This window comes from Mustela putorius, unplaced genomic scaffold (assembly GCF_011764305.1).
Source record: "Mustela putorius furo isolate JIRA1106 unplaced genomic scaffold, ASM1176430v1.1 tig00000450_pilon_pilon_pilon, whole genome shotgun sequence".
Lineage (NCBI taxonomy): Eukaryota > Metazoa > Chordata > Mammalia > Carnivora > Mustelidae > Mustela > Mustela putorius.
This window is the reverse complement of record NW_025421385.1, coordinates 14,836,185-14,856,880: the sequence shown is the minus strand read 5'-3', so window position 1 is coordinate 14,856,880 and position 20,696 is coordinate 14,836,185. Positions and strand designations below refer to the sequence as shown.

The 20,696-nt window shown below is 40.9% G+C and overlaps 1 protein-coding gene and 1 long non-coding RNA gene across 3 annotated transcripts in view; one reads left to right on the top strand and one right to left on the bottom strand.

Moving 5' to 3' along the window:
* Window positions 1-305: 305 nt before the first annotated feature.
* On the bottom strand, window positions 306-3,140 carry LOC101691767. Its single transcript, XR_199501.3, has 3 exons — window positions 3,011-3,140; window positions 1,078-1,161; window positions 306-983 (listed from the first exon to the last, which is right to left on the bottom strand). It is a non-coding gene; the product is annotated as an uncharacterized LOC101691767 (long non-coding RNA).
* A 58-nt stretch (window positions 3,141-3,198) lies between these two features.
* Window positions 3,199-20,696, top strand: part of ESR1 (estrogen receptor 1) — a 412,487-nt gene continuing 394,989 nt past the window's right edge. Inside the window, exon 1 of one of the 2 annotated variants that reach the window (XM_004753574.3) lies at window positions 3,199-3,276. The gene's annotated coding sequence lies outside the window, so the exon portion shown is untranslated. The other variant, XM_004753571.3, reaches the window with a different exon arrangement.

Genomic DNA, 20,696 nt, shown 5'->3' with positions numbered 1-20,696 from the left:
AAATGACAGTAGAAAGAGTCATCCTGCATTGTTTTCAAATATCCAGGACCTATACATTGCAAACAGGACTGTGGATTCTGTGCCTTCTGATGCAAAAAGCTAGCAGCTGTAATCCAGGATGAGCATTTTAGTTATACTCTTGATGGGAAAGAACAGAGACTCTCCCAGTTCTCTGGTAATAAGGGTTAGTGGAGAATTTGAGTGCTGTCCATCAGCGCACCAGGTGCTAGGGCAGCTATAACCAGACCCTGCCAGGTGTTCAGGGGCTCTGGGCCCCCTCTTTGTTCATTTTGGCTCAATGAATTTCTCTGTCCCTGCATAACTTTACTTGCTAAAGGGCCTTTGCTTACCATGGTCTCCAGTCTACCCCAAGACACCCTTCCTGCCTGTGTGCCCCATTAGCTCAGTCTAGGTTTTCTAAATGTATACTCTAGAGAGCTAGAATGGGATTGGTTGAGTTCATCTTTTCAAATTAGTGCATGGCTTTGGCCACTGCCGATCTTGGTTAGTTTCCTATCCCTGGTCCAATTAGCTGTGATCTGAGATCGGGATGTGACTTGGTTGTTTCGGAAACAGGATAGGGGAGGGGTTGAGTAATTTCCCTGAGAAAGATGCTGAGTGGATGCTCAGGTGCTGACTGATATCCCAAGGCAAGCAGAATTTCAATTTCAGTTGCTCTTCATGAGGAAAACCAGAAGTTCACAGCTGCTTGTGTAGTGGGACAGAATCTGGATAACATTTAAAGCGGTGCCCAGTGGAAAAGCCTTTGCTAATGAGGACAAGTGAAGAAGTTGGGCCATTATCTATGTTAACAGAGTCCTAGTTGAGCCTGCTGTCCTCTGGAGTGTTAGACAAAACTACACACTCCAAATGAAAAATCTAATTTTTATTTTAATCAGAATCACCTGGGTCACAGCAGGATTTTGCTTCATCAATTTTCTGTTTTCCTTTGCTTGTGGAGCCCAGGCTGTTAGAAGCAACTTCTAGAATGAGAGAACATATTAAAAAAGTTTTAAACCTAGAAAGATTTTTAGAATAGCATTAAACTGCTTTACTAAATTGTTCTTTTCTTCTTACCTTTTTTTCCCATTATTCAGTCTAATCTAATAACAGTGAATGCAATTTAATTAGAAAATTTTCCTCAAAAGATATTTTTTTTTCCTATAAGAAAGCACAGAACATTTTAAAAACGATGTTAGTCTGAGCCTACATTTAATTTTTTAGTGAGCTCCATAGGATGATAAACTTTAAGATGATTCATAATAACATTTCTATATCAATCTATAGAAATTTGTCTTAGCCATCCACTGGCGACCTCTCCACATTTTCTTCCCATGACATATAGAAAACATGGGTGTTCCCTAGTGTGGTTTTGATTCTGCAGTGAGGTATTAAAAACTTGGGTGCTTGTGTCTTGAGTTTGAGCCCTGATTTCAGCTCTAACATGTTGGTCCCGGTGATTCATCCCGCCATTCCATGGTTTCCTTCTCTGTAAAATGGGTTTGCAATAATACTTACCTCATTGTTTGTTGTACAATTGCTTAGAACGGTATCTGACTTCTAGTTTCTGTTCCGAGGACATTTGCTATTATTTTTGTCTCTGCCCCCCGCCCTTCCCTCCCTCGGCAACCCCCCCCCCGCCTTGAGAAAGTACATATTGGAAATGTCAATAATGGCCTCTTAAGGACAATGAATCTAATGTATATTTTATAGGAATTTTATGTTATACATTTATATTTTCTAATGGAAAGAATAATCTAGAACCTTCAGTTCAGAATCTAACAGATGTTCTATGTTGAGACCCGTTGCTCTAAGTGATTTTCTTTTCTGTACTGATGTGTACAAAGGATTTTAACAGCTAAATGGTGTTTGAAAAGCATAGTCCATTCATGCTGGCAAATAAAATAATTGAAGGATTTAATTAGTTTAGACAAAAATATTTTACTATCAAGATATTTAAACTGGTCAAAACATGTAATTGAAGAATTTATATTTTGCCAGAAACCATAATAAAAATAATAAAAAGTGAATAAAAATCCTGATACTTCCTTAGTATACACGATTGTTCTTTTTGTAAGTGGATCTTGTTGAAATTTTGTTTCTTGAACCAAAATTTAAATACTGTACATATTTGCTAAAATATGCCCTGTTCTATGTATTCTGCAGAAATTAATCTCAGACAAATTTGCATATTCAAATTATTTTATGGACTAACTCACATGTATAGGGAAGATGGAAGATAGTTAAGATCTTTTATTTCAAAATGTTTTATAGTGTTGATTATGAGAATTTTGATTTTTTTTCTTTCTTAAGCCTGTTGAGAGCTGCATCTCCTGCCAACCAGCACTTGGAGATTCTAGAAAGCCCAGGACCGAGATAGGCTCCTTCTCCTACTCCTCTACCATTCTCACTTCCAGAAAACCAGCCTTTCCCAAGACTTGAAGAGTAGAAAAATCTACTTTATTAAAAAACAACCTTTTAAAATACGTACTATATAAAGCACAGCTGGCTTTGTCAGCTATTAGCATTTTTAATATTAGTTCTTTAATTTTCAAATCAATTCTCAGTCCATTTTCTACTTCAGAATGTTTATGTCCATGTAAACAAAACAAAACTCGGCCTACACTCTTAACTGGCTGCAGGAAACGCCAGGCAGTCTATGGAAAGATCAGATGACAGAAAAAAGGGCCTAGGAGTTGGAGAGAAGCTCGGCGTCTGCAGGTTGGTGAAGTCAGGAGCCTAATTAATCAGTGACAAAAAACTCAGAGCCTGGTGTTGAGTCAATGGCTGAAGGAGAAAGTTACAGAAACGCTCCCAGAAGACCTATCTTCACTCCTGCTCTTAGCTCTAACTAATTTTGGATTAGCAAAATTTATGCGCTGAATGAATACTTTATTTTTTTTTTCCGACTCGACATGCCCGTCTAGACTTCAAACTTCATTAGCAGTGTGAAGAGAAAACTCAGCTGGATTACATAAAACATTTTCAGGCAGATTAGCAGAATACTTACCCCTCGGTTCATGTCCTGTCCTGACTGAAGGGCTAAGAAAGTTTGAATCGGTCCTCCTGTAGAGAAAGGAAGGCCACCCCCTCCTCTATTTGGTGCAGGAGATTTTCCACTCCTAGTCAAATGGTGGTGCTAGTTCTTTAGTTTTGAGTTGCTGCATTTCCTAATTTCATGGTCGTAACAGCCTCCTGTCTACTGCCTCAGAACGGAGTTCACCAAAACTGAAAATGCAATCTCCATGCTCAGAAGCTCTTTAACGCGTTCGGAAGGTTAGTCTTCCTCTCTCTTGCCCAATCTGTACCGTAAGAAGACAGTCTCTGAGTGACATTCTTCTCCTCAAGTAGGTACTCCCTTTTCTTTTTCTCGATGTAAGTTTTTCCTTTTTGCTGTATGTGCTTGTTTACCAGCATGATGTAACTGTAGGGCTTCCCTCTCATGCTAAAAGATGTTCAAGTTTTTCTCTTAATGCTCCAGGGATATTTTGCAAAGTTGCTGGCAAGAGGTTATGGCGACATGAGAATGTTGAATCTAAACTTGGTACAAAGTGGAAACTCACTTTTGGAATAATATTCAGCTGAGTCAGAGGGCAGGACATCTACCCTCTCCTCGGCACAGCCCTCACAGTCTGTCTTCCTGCCTCAGATAACGTGCACTTACTGGACCCAGCCCTAGCTAGGAGGTGTTGCATGGTCGAAACCTGTTGGAATTTTACAGGTTATTAATTGGACCGATCTCAGGCTCTTATGAACACGCTACCTGTTTCCTTAATCTTGGGTGGCATAATTTAGCGTTGACTTTGAACGAGGCAGTCCGAACAAGCCAGCAGTTGTTTCCCGAGGGCTGTCCAGTTTTCTGAAAAGCTGCGTAATCTAGCAATAACAGAAGTGAGACTGCTAGTCTTTAAATTGCCCTGTGATCTTAGGTAAGTTCTTTTGGAGTCCAGCTGCCATGGTTTGCTCTCACGTGAAAAAAGCTAGCGGTCATTTTTCTGCAGCGGGGTGGTGTGTACGTTAGTGCCTCCCCCACGGACAGCGGTGTGCTGCTTGAGTAACGATGTGGCAGTCACAAAAGACAGGGCAGGCTACTTTCATTTTGGTTAGAGGAATGCCACACGGTTCAGGAAATGTGTGTTGAGTTGTAAGTTTCATGCTTTGTCGAGAGGGTAACCAGTGTTTGTTCTCGCAGACATGCTCCTAGAAGCCAATGTGATTTTTTTTTTTCCTAAGTAAGGGTTGGGCTTTTATCAGGACTTGGGATCATCGCACTGATTCCTGTTCAAATTTCTGTCAGCTCTACAGGCCAGTTCTAATCGGCCTGCAGAGCAACTCCGTGCATGAGGTGGTTTTGAGGAGGATCTATAGGACTGTTATATATGATATATGTTAATGTTGAGAGTGAAATTATGAATACGAGGGAGAAGTATTTCAATTTTATTGTAAGAAGCTCTGAGAGCCAAAGAAATGAAATTTCTTTGGGAAATTTCAGAAGACCAAGGGTCTTCAGAAACCCTTGGGAACTTCAGAGGCTGAGGGTTCTGAGCCCATTTCTGCTCTATACAATCCTTCCTGATTTGTCAAAAGCAAATGTTTGCTCCCATTTTGTGACTACTTATGAAGACTGCCGACTAGGCCTTGGCATGCACGGCTGTAATACTCCAGAGGTTAAAGGCAATGCTCTAGAGGTTGTTAGATTTTCAAAGAAATTCGGAATCAAAATAATCTAGGTCTCAGAGACATAGCATGTAGGCAAAAAGCACAACATCTTGATCATAAATAGAAGGGTCGTATTTACCCCCAGGGGATTTATTTTTCTCAGACCCTTGCAAGTATTTGCTTTGTATTATCGCTCTTGACACTCATGGAGAGGGAAGAAGCTCTTGCATCTTAAACTTGCTGTAAGAATAGTCAAAAAAAGGATCTCTTATTTGGATTAACTGTGACTTTTCATTCCGTTTCAGATTTAGACCTGGCTACCTCCACCTTCCCCACCAACACTCGCTTTAAACCTCTCCCCAGGATAAACTTACATCCTGGGTGTCTGCTAAACATTTTTACGCAGTTACCTGGGAGTTCTTGGAGTGTTTGTCTGTATTTGTTCAGCCCAGTTGGTCAGAGCAACCTCTCGGGCTGAGGGCCCGGTGGTTGGGCTTCAGTTTGCTTTGAACAGCGAACAGTCCTGCTCCATGGCAGCAGATCGGCTACAAGGGAAAGGAGCCAAGAAATGAGAGTGACCAGCTCGAGTAGACCGTCCGCATTGTGAAACAGTCATAGCATATGTTTCATTGATGTCGGCCGAGATGGGGGCCTGCCCACCCGTCTTCATTAGGGCTGCTCTCCATTGTTAATCCTCTACGAAGCTCCCTACAGCAGGTGTAATAAAGTGCTGTGTTTTAAGGCAGGTGGCTTTTGATGATGGGGATGATGGTAAGTCTGCCTACTGGGCAGCATCTCGGCGGACTTCCTCTGGATCATTCCCACGGGACAAAGGCAAAATCTTGCCCATCAGTGACTTTCATGTTCTTTCTAAGAAGCATAACAGTTTTCCCTCTGAAAGCATGTGACTCTTTTTGAGGATAAAGAGGCCTGTGCCATCTACTCATCCACAAAAATATTTTGCTAGGAAGTGTATATTCCTGCTTAGGTTTTCCATAGCAGTAACTCTTGGGGGAGGATGAAGACATTAGCTCCGTTCAAATCCTCAGGAGATGGCTGAGTCCAAGCCATTCCCGGGCCCCCCTACCCCCAAAAATATCCCTATAGGGAAAATAAGAGAAACTACCGGATATAACTATATGGAATAAGTAAAGTGAAACCACTCAATGAACCGCTTGTAGTTTCCAGGTGTTAGAAGCTTAATATGACAAAGTCATTTTAAAAAAAGATTCATTTATTTATTTTAGAGAGAGAGAGAGAGTGAGAGAGAGCATGAGAGAGTGTGAGAGCTTGCAGGCATGGGGTGGGGAGGGGACAGAGGGAGAGGAGTAGATTCCCCACTGAGCACAGAGCCTGACAAGGGGCTCGACCTCGCAACCCTGGGATCGTGACCTGAGCTGAAATGAAGAGTCGGAGGCCTCACCGACTAAGCCACTCTGGTGCCCCGACAAAGTCATTTTTTTGCGAGCATGGTACAGAGCCTGATAATGCGTGTTGGTGGAATAAATGACCAAGCTCATGGTCGGTACCAGAGCTGCTGGGAGTTTGATCCATCAGGTGGTAACTGGGAGAGAAGGCAATAAATCCAGCCGGCTGAGTGTGCCGCCTGTAGAAACGGCCCTGCTTTCGCGATGAGAGCCAAGTGTCCGGAGACAAAGGGCAGAACGGCCAACCTCCTGCCCTCTGCTGTTGCTTGCCTTTGTGTCTGTAAGGATGGCCACATCCCTGTGCGACACGAGGAGGAGCAAGGAAGGTGGGCACATTCTCACGGAGACCAGGATGTAAAAACGTGTGGCAAATGCTTCACATTTGTTTTGCTATCAGAAGCAGCATTTTGCTTGGTTGTTGGACAAGTTCACATGTCTGTTCACACGTAGAGTTGGATGCTGACTTCTTGTTTTTTTGTTTTTTTAAGATTTTATTTATTTACCTGAGAGAGAAAGTTTATGAGCGGGGTGCGAGGGGGGACAGGCAGTGACAGAGATTGCCAAGCAGACTCTGAACCGAGCATCGGCCCCCACTTGGGCCCGATTTGGGGCTCGAACCCGTGACTCATGAAGTTATGACCTGAACCCAAACCAAGAAGAGTAGGACAGTCAACCCACTGAGCTGCCCAGTGCCCCACGTATGCTAACTTCTAATTCAATGTAGTGCCCAAGACCTGGGGTGGCCTCTTGCTCCCCAGCTCTGTCACAAACAGCTTAGTGCCCACAGGGTGGTAATAATAGCCATTATATTAGTGCCTGAGGTTTATGGAGCTCTTACCTTTGTGACATACTTTTTATAGGGATTATCACATTTCTTCCTTACAACCACCCCTGAGGACAAACAACATTATGATTCTAATTTTACAAACAAGGAAATGCAGACTTTGCAAAGTTAAGTATTGTGTCCGACGTTATATAGCTTTTTAAGTGACAGGCCTAAGACTTGCAGATAAGCCTTTGCAAAACCCATGCTCTCGGCTGCTACTTGATACGATGTCATTTTCTGGAGTTTTTGATCCAGGTGGCTCTTGCTTTGGCGAAGCGAGGTGAGCGTCTGGGTCTCACAGGAGATAATAGCACACTTTCTCTAGGCTGTGGTATCTTCATCTGTAAAACGAAAATAATGAATCTGACTTAGGGAAGTTTGGTGGCTATCGATGAGGTTTCATTAAATAATGTATATGAAAGAGTTTTGTAAAAAGTACAGGTTTATGAAATACGTTCTTAAGTGGAACATGTAAGCTCTTACTTCGTTACCTGTAAAATTTGTCACTAAGTGAAGGAGAGTAGCTCTGCGGGGTGGTGCTGTGAAATGCTATGGGAGGCGGTTCACCTACGTCTTAAAGAGCTGAGTGTGTGCACGGTGGTGCAAGCGGGGCTGGCGAGGCTGGTGACTAGGGCAGGCAAGATGGGTGGGGTTTTGGAGGGAGAGTGACTTCCAGAGCCCGCGCATTACTTCTCTGAATAATCCTCTTCCTGGGACACCCCTGGAGTCTTCCGGATGCTCTCTGACTTCTTTGAGAAGACAAGTGGCTAGAAGCTGTCCTAACCTTTCTATTCTAAAAGCCACAAGGATTTGTAATGGTTGTACACCTGCGGCTTCCTTTTCCTAACCTCAGCCCTCGCGCGCTTAATCTGACTTCACTCTCCTGTTTACCACTGTCACTAACTCTTGGTTCTTTGGGGTTTCCTGATAAGAATGGATACAAATTAGCACAGCCCCTTTCTTGCTGCCTGGAAGACAATACTCAGGCCCTTTGTGGTTTACTGCCAGTCACAAGAGGTAAGAGACAGGCCACACCAGAATGACAATTCTGGGGAAGGCGAAAAGTGTAGCATTCTTTCTTTTTACTGGCATAGTACATTGCCACTGGATTTTTGTCATTTCTTTTTCCTCGGATCTCATCAAACTCCTTTCTTATCACACCGCCAGCAGGTAGCTGAACCCTATAAACATGATTCTTCCCCTACTGCTGTTCAGAGGAAGCCCACAAAACCCTTTCACAAATAGACCATCTGCATTTCTTTCTTTCTTTTTTTTTTTTTACACTCTTTATTTTTTTTTCTTTTCAGCATAACAGTATTCATTGTTTTTGCAGCACACCCAGTGCTCCATGCAATCCGTGCCCTCTCTAATACCCACCACTTGGTTCCCCCAACCTCCCACCCCCACCCCTTCAAGACCCTCAGATTGTTTTTCTGAGTCCATAGTCTCTCATGGTTCACCTCCCCTTCCAATTTCCCTCAACTCCCTTCTCCTTTCCATCTCCCCTTGTCCTCCATGCTATTTGTTATGCTCCACAAATCAGTGAAACCATATGATAACTGTCTCTCTCTGCTTGACTTATTTTACTCAGCATAATCTCTTCCAGTCCCGTCCATGTTGCTACAAAAGTTGGGTATTCATCCTTTCTGATGGAGGCATAATACTCCATAGTGTATATGGACCACATCTTCCTTATCCATTCGTCCGTTGAAGGGCATCTTGGTTCTTTCCATAGTTTGGCGACCGTGGCCATTGCTGCTATAAACATTGGGGTACAGATGGCCCTTCTTTTCACTACATCTGTATCTTTGGGGTAAATACCCAGTAGTGCAATGTCAGGGTCATAGGGAATTTCTATTTTTAATTTCTTGAGGAATCTCCACACTTTTCCACAGTGACTGCACCAACTTGCATTCCCACCAACAGTGGAAGAGGGTTCCCCTTTCTCCATATCCCCTCCAACACGTGTTGTTTCCTGTCTTGCTAATTTTGGCCATTCTAACTGGTGTAAGGTGATATCTCAATGTGGTTTTAATTTGAATCTCCCTGATGGCTAGTGATGATGAACATTTTTTCATGTGTCTGATAGCCATTTGTATGTCTTCTTTGGAGAAGTGTCTGTTCATATCTTCTGTCCATTTTTGAATACGATTGTCTGTTTTGTGTGTGTTGAGTTTGAGGAGTTCTTTATAGATCCTGGATATCAACCTTTTGTCTGTACTGTCATTTGCAAATATCTTCTCCCATTCCGTGGGTTGCCTCTTTGTTTTCTTGACTGTTTCCTTTGCTGTGCAGAAGCTTCAAGATATGTCTCCAAAGGCAAAGGAAACAAAAGCGAAGATAAACTTTTGGGACATCATCAAGATCAAAAGCTTCTGCACAGCCATCTGCATTTCTGAGATGCTTCTTCCCTCTGAGGTTCCTAGAAATGGTCTCATTGGGGTATTTCCTTTCAGAATTTTGATAAAGACACCAAGAAATCCAAAGAAAATTTGAGTTTACCTTACAGAAAACATGAGTCTTTTGTACCTCATTTTTATTTACTGTAGCCAATTGTTTTTTAAAATTCATTTTCTTAAAACCACATGAGGAAAGGAATTTAATAAAGATAATCACATTACATGTAATAATCAATTTAAATATAGTTCACTTTAAAACTATGTGACAATACAGATATACATTTATTTTTGGCATGGAATTTTTAAATTCTACTTGCATCAAGTTTACCCAAAAGGATATTTAGAGATTCAGGTTACTCAGAATCCAGTGCAGTTAAACTTGACACCCTCTGTAAAATTTTTTCCCTTATTTTATTTAAGGGAGAGGTAATATTTTAAGGGCCCTGTGGTAGTTTATCAAGGTCTGTCACAAAATCTCTGCTCCTACACAAGCCTGAAGTGCCTCAAGGGCAAAGAAAGGGTTTCACGCCTGTGCGTTTGGGAGTGTTGGGATCTACCAGGGGCTTGGGACACAACTGTTGCATGTGACGGAGCCTGACAGGTTCTTTGACATTCACTATTGGTTACGGTCGGTAACACATCACCTGACATAGGACTATTACATCATAAGTGTAAGTTGCACAATAGACCATAATCTTACAGAACGTAAGGCGGTAGAGTAGATCGTGCTGAGTGCTTGGAGAGTGGTAAGCACCGAGGTGTGAAAGCACAGAGAGGGGAAATTATTTCTGGTTGAGGAGGGTAGGGGAAGGCAATGACAGGGGTAGAGGGGTGGGGGATGAAGATAGATGGTTTCATATAGGAAGTTTCACATAGACATTTGTTCATGAGCTTACAGGATGGGCAATGTTTATGAAGAAAGATGTCAAGAAAGGGAAGAGCATAAGCAAAGGCATGAGAAGAAGGGTTTTGGGGGAATTATTCACCAGTTTTCAGGAAGACAGGTGAGAAATACGTTGAGAGGTGGTGTGAGATGGCCTAGGAATGGAGTTGTAAATGCCAGATCTTTGGACTTGATAGTGTGGATAGTCAAGATTTTGGGGTAAGGCTGGAATGAGATACAAACTTAAGCTTAGGGAAATACTATGTAGATTGATGTTTTCAGAGGAAGAGTGAGTACGTCAGTTTGGAGGTGACTGGAATGGTTCAAGAGATGTGTAATATAGTTTAAACAATCTTTTAGGATATGCTTTTTGAAGTCATGATTGTTTATGGTTCTAAGGAAGAGATTCGTTCCAAAAGTGACTAGTGGGGAAAGAAGGTTGGGGGCCAAAATATATTACTCTGCCACCGATATGCTGAGTGACCTTAGTAAATGCCTTGCACGTTTAGTGCTGTTTTCCCAATCATAAGATGGGCATGATAACTACCAGATTCCTACCAAAGATCCTATTGGTGATGCAATGGAAGTTAAGTGATAGAAATTTGAAAAGTAACACACTTTAGGTATGTGTAAAATGCTATCAACTTGGAATACTTTTATAGCAAAATTATTTTATTTGGACAGGATATAGATCCAGAAGAAAATTGCTCATTTTTCTATTTGATTAAAATTATTATAATTTTTTTCTAGTTATTAAATGGGTACTTTGTATAAGGTACTGAATACGTCTTTTTAAAAAAGTTTGCTGTGGGGTTGCCTGGGTGGCTCAGTTGGCTAAGTCACTGCTTTCAGCTCAGGTCATGATCCTGGAGTCCTGGGATCGAGTCTCGCATCCAGCTCCCTGCTCGGCAGGGAGTCTGCTTCTCCCTCTGACTCTCTCCCTTCTCATTCTCTCTCTTTCTCTCAAATAAATAAATAAAATATTTAGAAAGGAAAAAAATTTATTGTGTTAAGAACAGTTAACAGAGGGTCTGTCCTCTTAACTAATTTTAAAGTGTACATTATTGTTGACTCTAGGTCCGATGTACAGCAGATCTCTAGAGCTTATTATTTTACTTAACTGAAACTTTACATCTATTGATTAATAACTCCTCCCCCAGCCCTTGGCAACCACTATGTCAGTCTTTGACTTTAGGAATTTGAGTATTTTAGATATTTTATAGAAGTGGAATCATGCAATACTGCTTTTGTGTGTCTGGCTTATTTCACTTAGCATGATGGTCCATAAGGCCCATAAATGTTGCCTGCTGCAGAATGTCCTTCTTTTTTAAGAAGGACACATTTTATTGATCAGTTTATCTGATCAAGACACTGAGGTTGTTTTCATATTAAACAAATTATTCTGAATGGGGTTGTAAGGTACATGGGAATGCTAATAGCTCTTCCATATCCTGATTCCAATTCTTTTGGATATATACCCAGAAGTGGGACTGCTGGCTCATCTGGATGTTCTATTTTTTATTATTATCATGACCTTTTTTGTTTTTAGAGAGAGAGAGAGAGATAGACCACCAGTGGAGGTGGGAGGGCAGAGGGAGGGTGAGATACTCTTAAGCAGACTCCACACCTGGTGCGGAACGTGATGCAAGTCTCCATCTCACAATCCTGAGATCATGACCCGAGCCAACGTCAAGAGTGGGATGCTTAACTGACTGAGTGACCCAGGCACCCACTAGTAGTTCTATTTTTAATTTTTTCAAGAACCGCCATAGCGGCTGGAGCATTTTGCCTTTTCACAGTGGGCAAGGATTCAAATTTCTTCACATCCTCACCAATAATCGATGTCTTGTGTTTTTTTAGTGATAGCCATCCTCAGAGATATGAGGTGGTATCTCACTGTGGTTTTGATTTGCCTTTCTCTAATGATTAGTGATGATGAGCATTTTTAAAAAATTTATCAGATGGCCATTTGTATGTTTTCTTTGGAAAATGTTGAGTCCCTAGCCCACTTTTAATCAGATTATTAGTTTTATGTTATTGAGGTGTATAGTTCCTTATGTATTTTGGACATTAACCCCCTATTACATATATAGTATACAAATATTTTCTCCCTCTCTGTAGTTTGTCTGGTGGTCTTTTCATTCTATTGATTGTTTTTTGCTGTACAGATGGTTTTTAGTTTAGTGTAGTCTTGCTTATGTTTTTAATTTTTATGTTTTTTGTTGCTGCTGCCTGTGTTTTTGCATATGAACATAAAATCAATGCCAAGTCATGAAGCTTGTCTTCTAATTTTTTTCTTCCAGGAGTTTTACAGTTTCAAGTCTTACCCTTTTTTTTTTTTTTAAAGATTTTATTTATTTATTTGACAGGCAGAGATCACAAGTAGGCAGAGATGCAGGCAGAGAGAGGGGAGGAAGCAGGCTCCCCGCTGAGCAGAGAGCCCGATGTGGGGCTTGATCCCAGGACCCTGAGATCATGACCTGAGCCGAAGGCAGAGGATTTAACCACTGAGCCACCCAGGCACCCCCTCAAGTCTTACCTTTAAGTCATTGATCCATTCAGAATTGATTTTGGTGTGTGGTAAAGATGACATCAAATTTTACTCTTTTACATGTGGTTATCTACTTTTCTCAACACCATATGTTGAAGAGATTATCCTTTTCCCATAGAGTATTCCTGGCACCCTTGTTGAAGATCAGTTGATTCCACATGTGTGGACTTATTTAGGGCTCTCTACTGTTTTCCATTGGTCTGTATGTCTGTCCAGACCGATATCTTATGGTTTTGATTACTGTAGCTTCATAATACATTTTGAAATCAGGCAGTGTGACGCCACCAGCTGTGTTTGAACAAGGCTTTCCATTTTGAGACCCCATTTCCTCACCAGTGAAAGGAAGGCATTGGGTGTGGGGAGATTTGTGGTTCCTGTGCTCAGATCATTTCGTGATTCTGTAATTCTTGCTTTCAGCAATCTCCATTTGGGACAATGAGTTGAGATTCTATCAGAAGCACAGTCAAACCCGCAGTCTTCTATGCTGAAAGCAGAAGACAGACATGTCATCATTCCCTTGATTTAGGGCTTGAGTTGGAGAAGAAGACAGTGATGTCTCTTGTGGCATCCTAAACTGCTTTCTGCTCATGGGAATGGGGGAGGTGAATCCAGTGATTTGAGGATAGAGGGAAGGAAGCAGATTGTGTTTTCTATTTTCCTCCTTTTCCTTCTAAGGGGAATGAAAGGCAAGGACATCAATTAAAAAATAAAAAAGCAGATTCACTGGTGTGTGGGGTAGGGAGAAAGGCCAAGCACACGAGGTAATTTAATTTCGGTTACAATAAATTTGGTTCCACGGTGGGCAATACCTGTACTTTGTATCTCAAGCCCAGAAACGCAGGGAAAAGATGACATCAGAATATTCAGCATGAAGAACATTGTTCATGTTGGTTTGTTGTTTCCACTTTCCTGTCACCATAGCTTCACAAATCAAGCCGAGAAGTACTTCAGATCGACTTTGTGAAGGAAAAGACTCATAGAAAAGGGTTTTCTAGGAAAGGAAAAAGTGGCAAGCAAAGGTTTCCTGCTTATGGCATTTGTGTTGCCTAAGCGGTCTTAATGTTGAGTATTAATCATTCAGACCAGTTTACAAATTATCGACATTCAGACTATGCAGGACCCTTGCTTTGCTTTCTTCACACCAGCTGGATTCTGTCCATTCTACTCCTCCCTCAGCCCTTGGAACAGAAACGAAATTTAAATGTGCCAATTTTCTACTTGTTAGCTGCCACGGTAATATGTTCAGTAGGAAAGGGATTTATACCGTCAAATAAGAGGAAGTTTTTGGAGTGTTAAATCTTTAATTTGCTGATGGGATTCCTAGAATCTGCTACGATCGATATTTGAGGATTGAGGACATTAGACCAGTTTGTAGATTGACAAAAGTGCAGCTAATCAGAGCTGCACTTGCTTTTATTATCCAGCCCTTTAGTTCTAAATTTATTGCCAATTTTATTTATCAGACTTATTCTCAGGGGAGTAGTATTTGCTGTGGCCACAAGGAAACATCTGTGAGCTTAAACCTTAGAGGCAGTTTGCCAGTTAGAACATTTGGCATATGAGGCTTACATTGCAGAAGAGAAAAATTAATCACGGAAATCCGTAAAAATATTGAGAAGGCAACTAAGAAAAATGGTCTTATCACTGACACACTGAAGTATTGAGTTCATGTTAATTAAGAAATGTCAGAATACGTGATGAATCAACTAGGAGTGTCATATTATGGCAAGTTTGGAAGTTGATGTCAATCTCTACTGCCAGGATTTATGGTAGATTATATAATGGAATCCTGAGTTCCAAGAGATCAAAGGAAATGCTGGCTCTTTCTTCATCCATTTTCTTAGGTCAAGCCTACCCAGCAAGAAGCCAAGTGGAGAGTTGAGCAATTATCCGAAGTAGGCAGTCGAGACAGCCAAAACCAGATAAAACATAACCAGAAATTCACCATGGAGGGAAAATGTGGACTGAAAATAGAGGGGATGGGGGTAAAATGTCAAACAGTTTGGTCAGTGTCCATGGTTCAAATTCACTGGATAACATCCAATTCCTTGCTTCATGTAATTAGAACTGGGGTTAAAGAAATAAGTTCATTATCAAGCTTGTTGCATGTTTGTGCAAAACTCTTCTGTATCTGTGTTACTATCTATGGCATGTCTAATTCTGAGTATTTCCAGAGATTGCATTTCTTTATTTCGGATTACTGGGTTGAGGTGGTTGAGGAAGCCCATATAATCTGTAGATTTACATGGAGAAAAATTTTCTTTTCTAGATTAATCAAATATTGTATTTAATTAGTCTTCCCTCCAACTCCAGGCATATGCTTATAAATTTTCCATTGAAAACCCTGGTATTCACTTAACTTTTTCATTTCCTCATGAAATAATTTCTGCATCCCCTTGATCTAAGTAGAACATATTAAGGAAGCACACAAGTCCCCTGTAAGAGGATTTGCATCATTTTTGTTTAAACAAAAAAGCCTATCAAAATCTTAGATCCATGTGATGCTTTTTTCCTTTTACTTGATGTGGAAACCATAAACTGCGTACTCTGAGTAGATGTTTTCTAGATCTAAAATATAGTTATCAGTTTATTGTGTTCTATACATCTGTCATTGTATACCTGCTAATCCTGAAGATGCCCTAATTCAATGTTAAGCTTTCCATTTGTTGTTTTTAAATTGAGAAAAAAGCCACAAATTTGGTTCACTGCTGATTAGAATTAAGAAAAAAGAATTTTTCACTCTTGTATCTTGTACATTTGAAGCTGTTGTATAGAATTTCTTTAAAAATATTTTATTTATTTATTTGAGAGAGAGAGAGTGTGTGAGCATGAGACCTGGAGGGGGGAGGCAGAGGGAAAGAGAGAAGCAGACTCCCTGCTGATCAGGGAGCCCTATGTGGGGCTCGATCCCAGGACCCTGAGATCATGACCTAAGCCGAAGGCAGTTGTTTAACGGACTGAGCCACCCAGGCACCCCTGTTATATAGCATTTTAGAAACAAAAAAATAACTGAAGGCTCTTCTATGTCGTTCAGTTTGATGTTTGAAATCCACCATGAAAATCACCCATGCAATATTCTTGAAGCATTCCAAGGCAACCCCTGGGGTATCTTAAAATAAAAATTTAAGAAGGATTTTTCTTGCAAGGAAGCTCTTTTTTTTTTTTTTTTAAAGTAACAGGATAAAGGTATGTATTAAATGGTGTTACTGAATTCCTTCCTCACTCTGTGGAGTGACTGCTTTTCCCATCATATCAGCAACAGCTGACTCTGGTAAACTGTGTCACGCAGCCACAGCAGGTGCACCTCTTCCACTGAACACATATTTGAGAGACCTTGGACCAAGACTTTTTGTTCTCATGGCAAAATTGATCAACAGAAATGAAAGTAGGCCCAGTCGGACCTACGGACCTGAGTTGGTACAGCTGATGGGGCGTGTGCGTTCTCCACAAACGCTTGTTAGCCGTGTCCGTGGTGATCAGCTTCTGCCCTGCTTCTCTTTGTAAACCAAGATGATCAAGGAGTTTGAGCTGAGCAGACAAGCAAACCATTGCCTCTTCAGTGCCTGTTGATGAATGGGACCACTTTGATCCCGAACGACCTTGTTCCATTTAAGTGAGACTCAAACCTGCTTTAACTGAGGAAACCTTCAGAAACCACCTCTCCCATCCTTTTGCTCCCTGTTCGAAGCAAAAGGAAGAGGAAAACTAGAAAGACTTGAGCACAGAAATGTCTGCATCTTGTCCAGGACTATAACACCTCATCCTGGCACAGGTCTTTTCAAGAAAGGGCGTCGATATTAATCTGAGTTCTGAATTGCCACTGAGGTATATGTGAACATATCAACTTCTTCTTTCTCTTTCTCACCTTCCTTCACAAATACGTAAGACCTGATTTGGCCATTTAGTTTGGAAAATGATTTTTCATTTAATGTCTGTGATTATCAAGCATGTGGTGCAGGGGCCTAACGATACACCTGATATGAACATTCCATGTGTATTTCTTGAGTTGAGGTAAAGGGTACAGTCTGTGAGTTCTCACATTTAAAAAATCCCCTGCATCCACTGTGTGGTCAAAGTTTCTTTGTATGTCATCAGGAAGGTTAACAAATTTATCTTCAATACTCAACAGTTCACTCACTGTACAGAAAACCCAAACTTAAAATTTTTTTTTTCCAAACTTTTAAATTTTTTTAAAAAGCCTTTTTGTTTAATTCTTTTCCCCTCAGAGCTTTAGCTGCTAGCAAGGAAAAAAACCAAAAAAACAAAAAAACTTCCTGATTTGAATTTCACAATCTTTTTCCCTTGCCAGTTGTGTGGTGCTAACAAGAAGCAAAATGTTTGTTTCTAATTTAACCCTAAAATAGGAGAACATCTTCAGAACATAGACTCTATATATTCAGTTACCTACCCCAAAATAGAGACATTATTCTTGTATTTTAAATCATTGAGGAGCATTTCTACTGCAGTTAATTATTCAAAGTGACAAGTGGTAGTTTCATAAGGGGAAAAAATCCCTATTAGGTGGACCAGTTTCTCTTGTATTTGTGATCACCAAGTAATCACATCGTTTTTTTATTTAACAGTAAAAGAGAAAAACAACTTACTGACTTCCAAGTCCGTTTCTCATTTCCTCCATAAGGTATTTATTTCTAAACTAGTTAGCAGACTTCTTAAAAAGACACATGTATATTTCAATGAAAGTATGGGTTTTCGTCATTGCTTAGACGCTAACGAGAGAGGCTGTGTGTTTAGTTAGCAGCTTGCAAATCCCGTACCAGGCATGTGTTTTAAAAAGGCTAAAAGCCTCTCTTATTTGTAAATACCATGCTGTCCTTCAAAATGGTCCAAAGCACAGGAAGTCTGAGTCAGTGGAGTAGTACCATAAAGTTTCTTTTTACATAACCTGCCCCGATTGCAAGGAAGGGCTGGAAAGTGGGACACAGGTCTGTCTGCCCATCGGCTAGTGGATGAAATCTGATTTCGCTAAGGACCCAAATGGTGTGGAGTTTTCGGGGGCGGGGGAGGGGGGGACAACTTCCTCATTGTAGACCTGGCCTGTTTTAATGAATTATTTCAGGAAACCCTCGGTTGGACCTCGTCGACCCTGCTGTACAGGAAATGAAGGTTTCTAGGCAAAGACTTTACTTAGTGACTAACCAAAATGTTTAGTAACGTCACCAATTCCAGGCTTTTCCACTGTCCTCAAAAGTGCAGTGGGACTGGCTAGGCCAGTCTTCCAAGGGTGGGGATGGACAACTGTTTCTGGGCATGCGGAACTGTCACTCTCATCAGCAAGGGTAAGGTTGATGGCAGGCTATCAGAGGCACAGCCCCAACTCCTCTGGCTTAGAGATTTTAAACAGCTCGAATCCTCTCCCTTGATGAAGAGTCTGAGCATCTGTGAAGGAGCTCTCGCGGGCATCGTGGGACCGCCAACAGGGTGAAGAGCCTCGCTTCCTACCTGGGAGGAGACCATGCTTGTAGCTATTTGGCAGCTCAGGGCAGATGGCTAGTTTGGAGAGCAAGGAGAAAGACAATGAAGGAAAAGGGAGGAAGGAAAAGCTTTTAACAAATACAAGTCCTCCCCCCAGCTGGGGCCGAAGAAAGTGGAACCACTACAAAACATTGGGAGTTTGCGTCTTACATGGTTTTCGATATTCCATTTCCTTTCTCAGTTCTGTGTGTTTCTACAGACTGGTCAGTCTCCGGGTGGTCTGGAGTTTCTCTTTGCACTTGGAGCAGCTAGATTCAAAGTTGAGTATTCTGGGAAGGCTTAAGGTTGTTGGGACTTTGATAAAGGTCTGAAACGAAACCATGGGGATTCCAGATGCCATTGAACCCGGGGCTCCTTGTGCATCTATCTGAATAATTTTGTCCCTTAGGCAATAATACCAGAGTCATACTCCCCCACTCCTTTTTATTGCTCTTCGGTTTGCTAACAGCCCATAACATCAGTATTTCTCCCACTGAAAGGTATTTTAATTAATATTAATTAATTAATATTAATTGTTGGTTAATATTGTCTATTAATTGTCTATTAATATTAAATGTTGGTCTCATGTAGAAAGAGTCAAAGAGCTGAAGAATAAAGTGCATGAACTCTATGTTAGTAGGTTAGCGTGGTGCCCACATGGAAACGCTGATCTGTGCATGCATTCTTTCTTCCTTTTTTTCTTCTCTCCCTTCCTCCCTCCCTCCTTCTCCCCTGTCCTTCCTTTCATCCATCCATCCATCCTTCCATCCAAATCTCAAACTACAAAAACCAATTCTGTAACGTCCTATTTCTTCTATGATCTACTTTGCTCATTCCTGGGGTAGTCAGTTCAGTCATATAATTAATATAATGCCAGTAATACTACCTCTACATTCATTGATCACTTTTTCTGCTAGATATGGTGCTTTGGGCTTTACAGAGACTAGCTTATTTAGTCATTATGGTATCTCTAGGAGTGGGTGTCCTGAGACCCACTTTCTAGGGAGCCAGACCAAGGCTTAGAGAAATCAAGTAATTTGCTGAAGATCATCTAGTCGGTAAATGGTATAATAAGTTTTGAACCTAGAACAGTAAACTCGAGATCCTGGCCCCTGTAAATATGGATTCGCAGGTTATGTTTGCAAGCAAAGGGCTTAGATGCTGAAGGAAGTACAGAAGCAGTATTAAGAGGAAAATCTCTTGCCTTAAGCTTATAATCCACTCAAATGAGGCTCAAATCTCCACTCTGAAATGATATTTGTGTGCCCATTGCATGAGACAAATTCTTAGGATTTCCTTCTTACTGTTAGAAACTCATCTTAAGTAAAAAAAAATGGGCGGGGGGGGTGGGAGGTCAGGGTACCAGGTGGTGGGTATTATAGAGGACACGGATTGCATGGAGTACTGGGTGTGGTGCAAAAATAATGAATACTGTTATGATGCCGAAATTAAAAAAAACAAACTCTGAGTCTAAGCCTTTACAGGGCATGGACAGTGACTTTTCTATTTTTCTTTATCCTATGAGTACATTTTCTGGCCTGTAAATGACATTTAATAGAGTTGATGGATTATATCTGGATCAATTTTACTTAGTAAAAAGACAACAGGCAAAGATTAGCTGACCAGTGTCTTAATATATCAAGTTCAACTCCCATTCTGACTTCTTTTCCACTAATGAAAATATGTCTACCAGATTTGTTCTCAAGCTCGAGAGGTGGAGTTCTTTGATCAGTAAACCATAGCCATACCAATTGGGTTTGCTTTGCTAATTAAGTTTGACATAGATTAATGGTGAACATTATCTTGGACACATATGAATTAAAAATGGCAAGAGATGACTCAGATGTAAAAAGACTGGCAGAGGGAAGGATAATCCACAAAATTGGTAAATCACTCATAAGTAATCAAGAACTGAATACAATGTAACAATATGTGTTCATTCTACTAATAAATAACTATCATTATGCTCTCTTCACTCTCCATTTGGGTCAAATTACTTCTGTACTATATTTCCACTCTTACTGGTACCTATTTGCTGTGATTCTTCCAGTTTTGACTCTGGCTTGTGGCTCTAATCTTGTCTCTAGGTAAATTGCAAGCTAGTAAATATGTTCCAGTATTGTTTATTGTGGTTCTTGCCTTTATGCCAGGTGTCAAGAGAAGGGACTTCTTTTATTAATGTATTTGTCTGGATATGTGCTAATAGGAGTCCTAATTCAACTTTGATTATGGTTGGTTGAGTCTAATAGATTCAGTTTGGTTCATTCAATTTATTTTGTCCTGTCTACACACATAACAGTGCCACACAACTAATTATAGTAGTTTTCTACTCATCTATGTGACCTGACACCACAATTTTCTCTCCAGGCTGAAGCTGTATGTATACAACAACAGTACATTCTCATAAGAAGTGAAAATCTTAGATCTGGAATTTTGGGTTCCGTAATGCCAAAGCGAGCTGGACACCGGCGACTAGAAT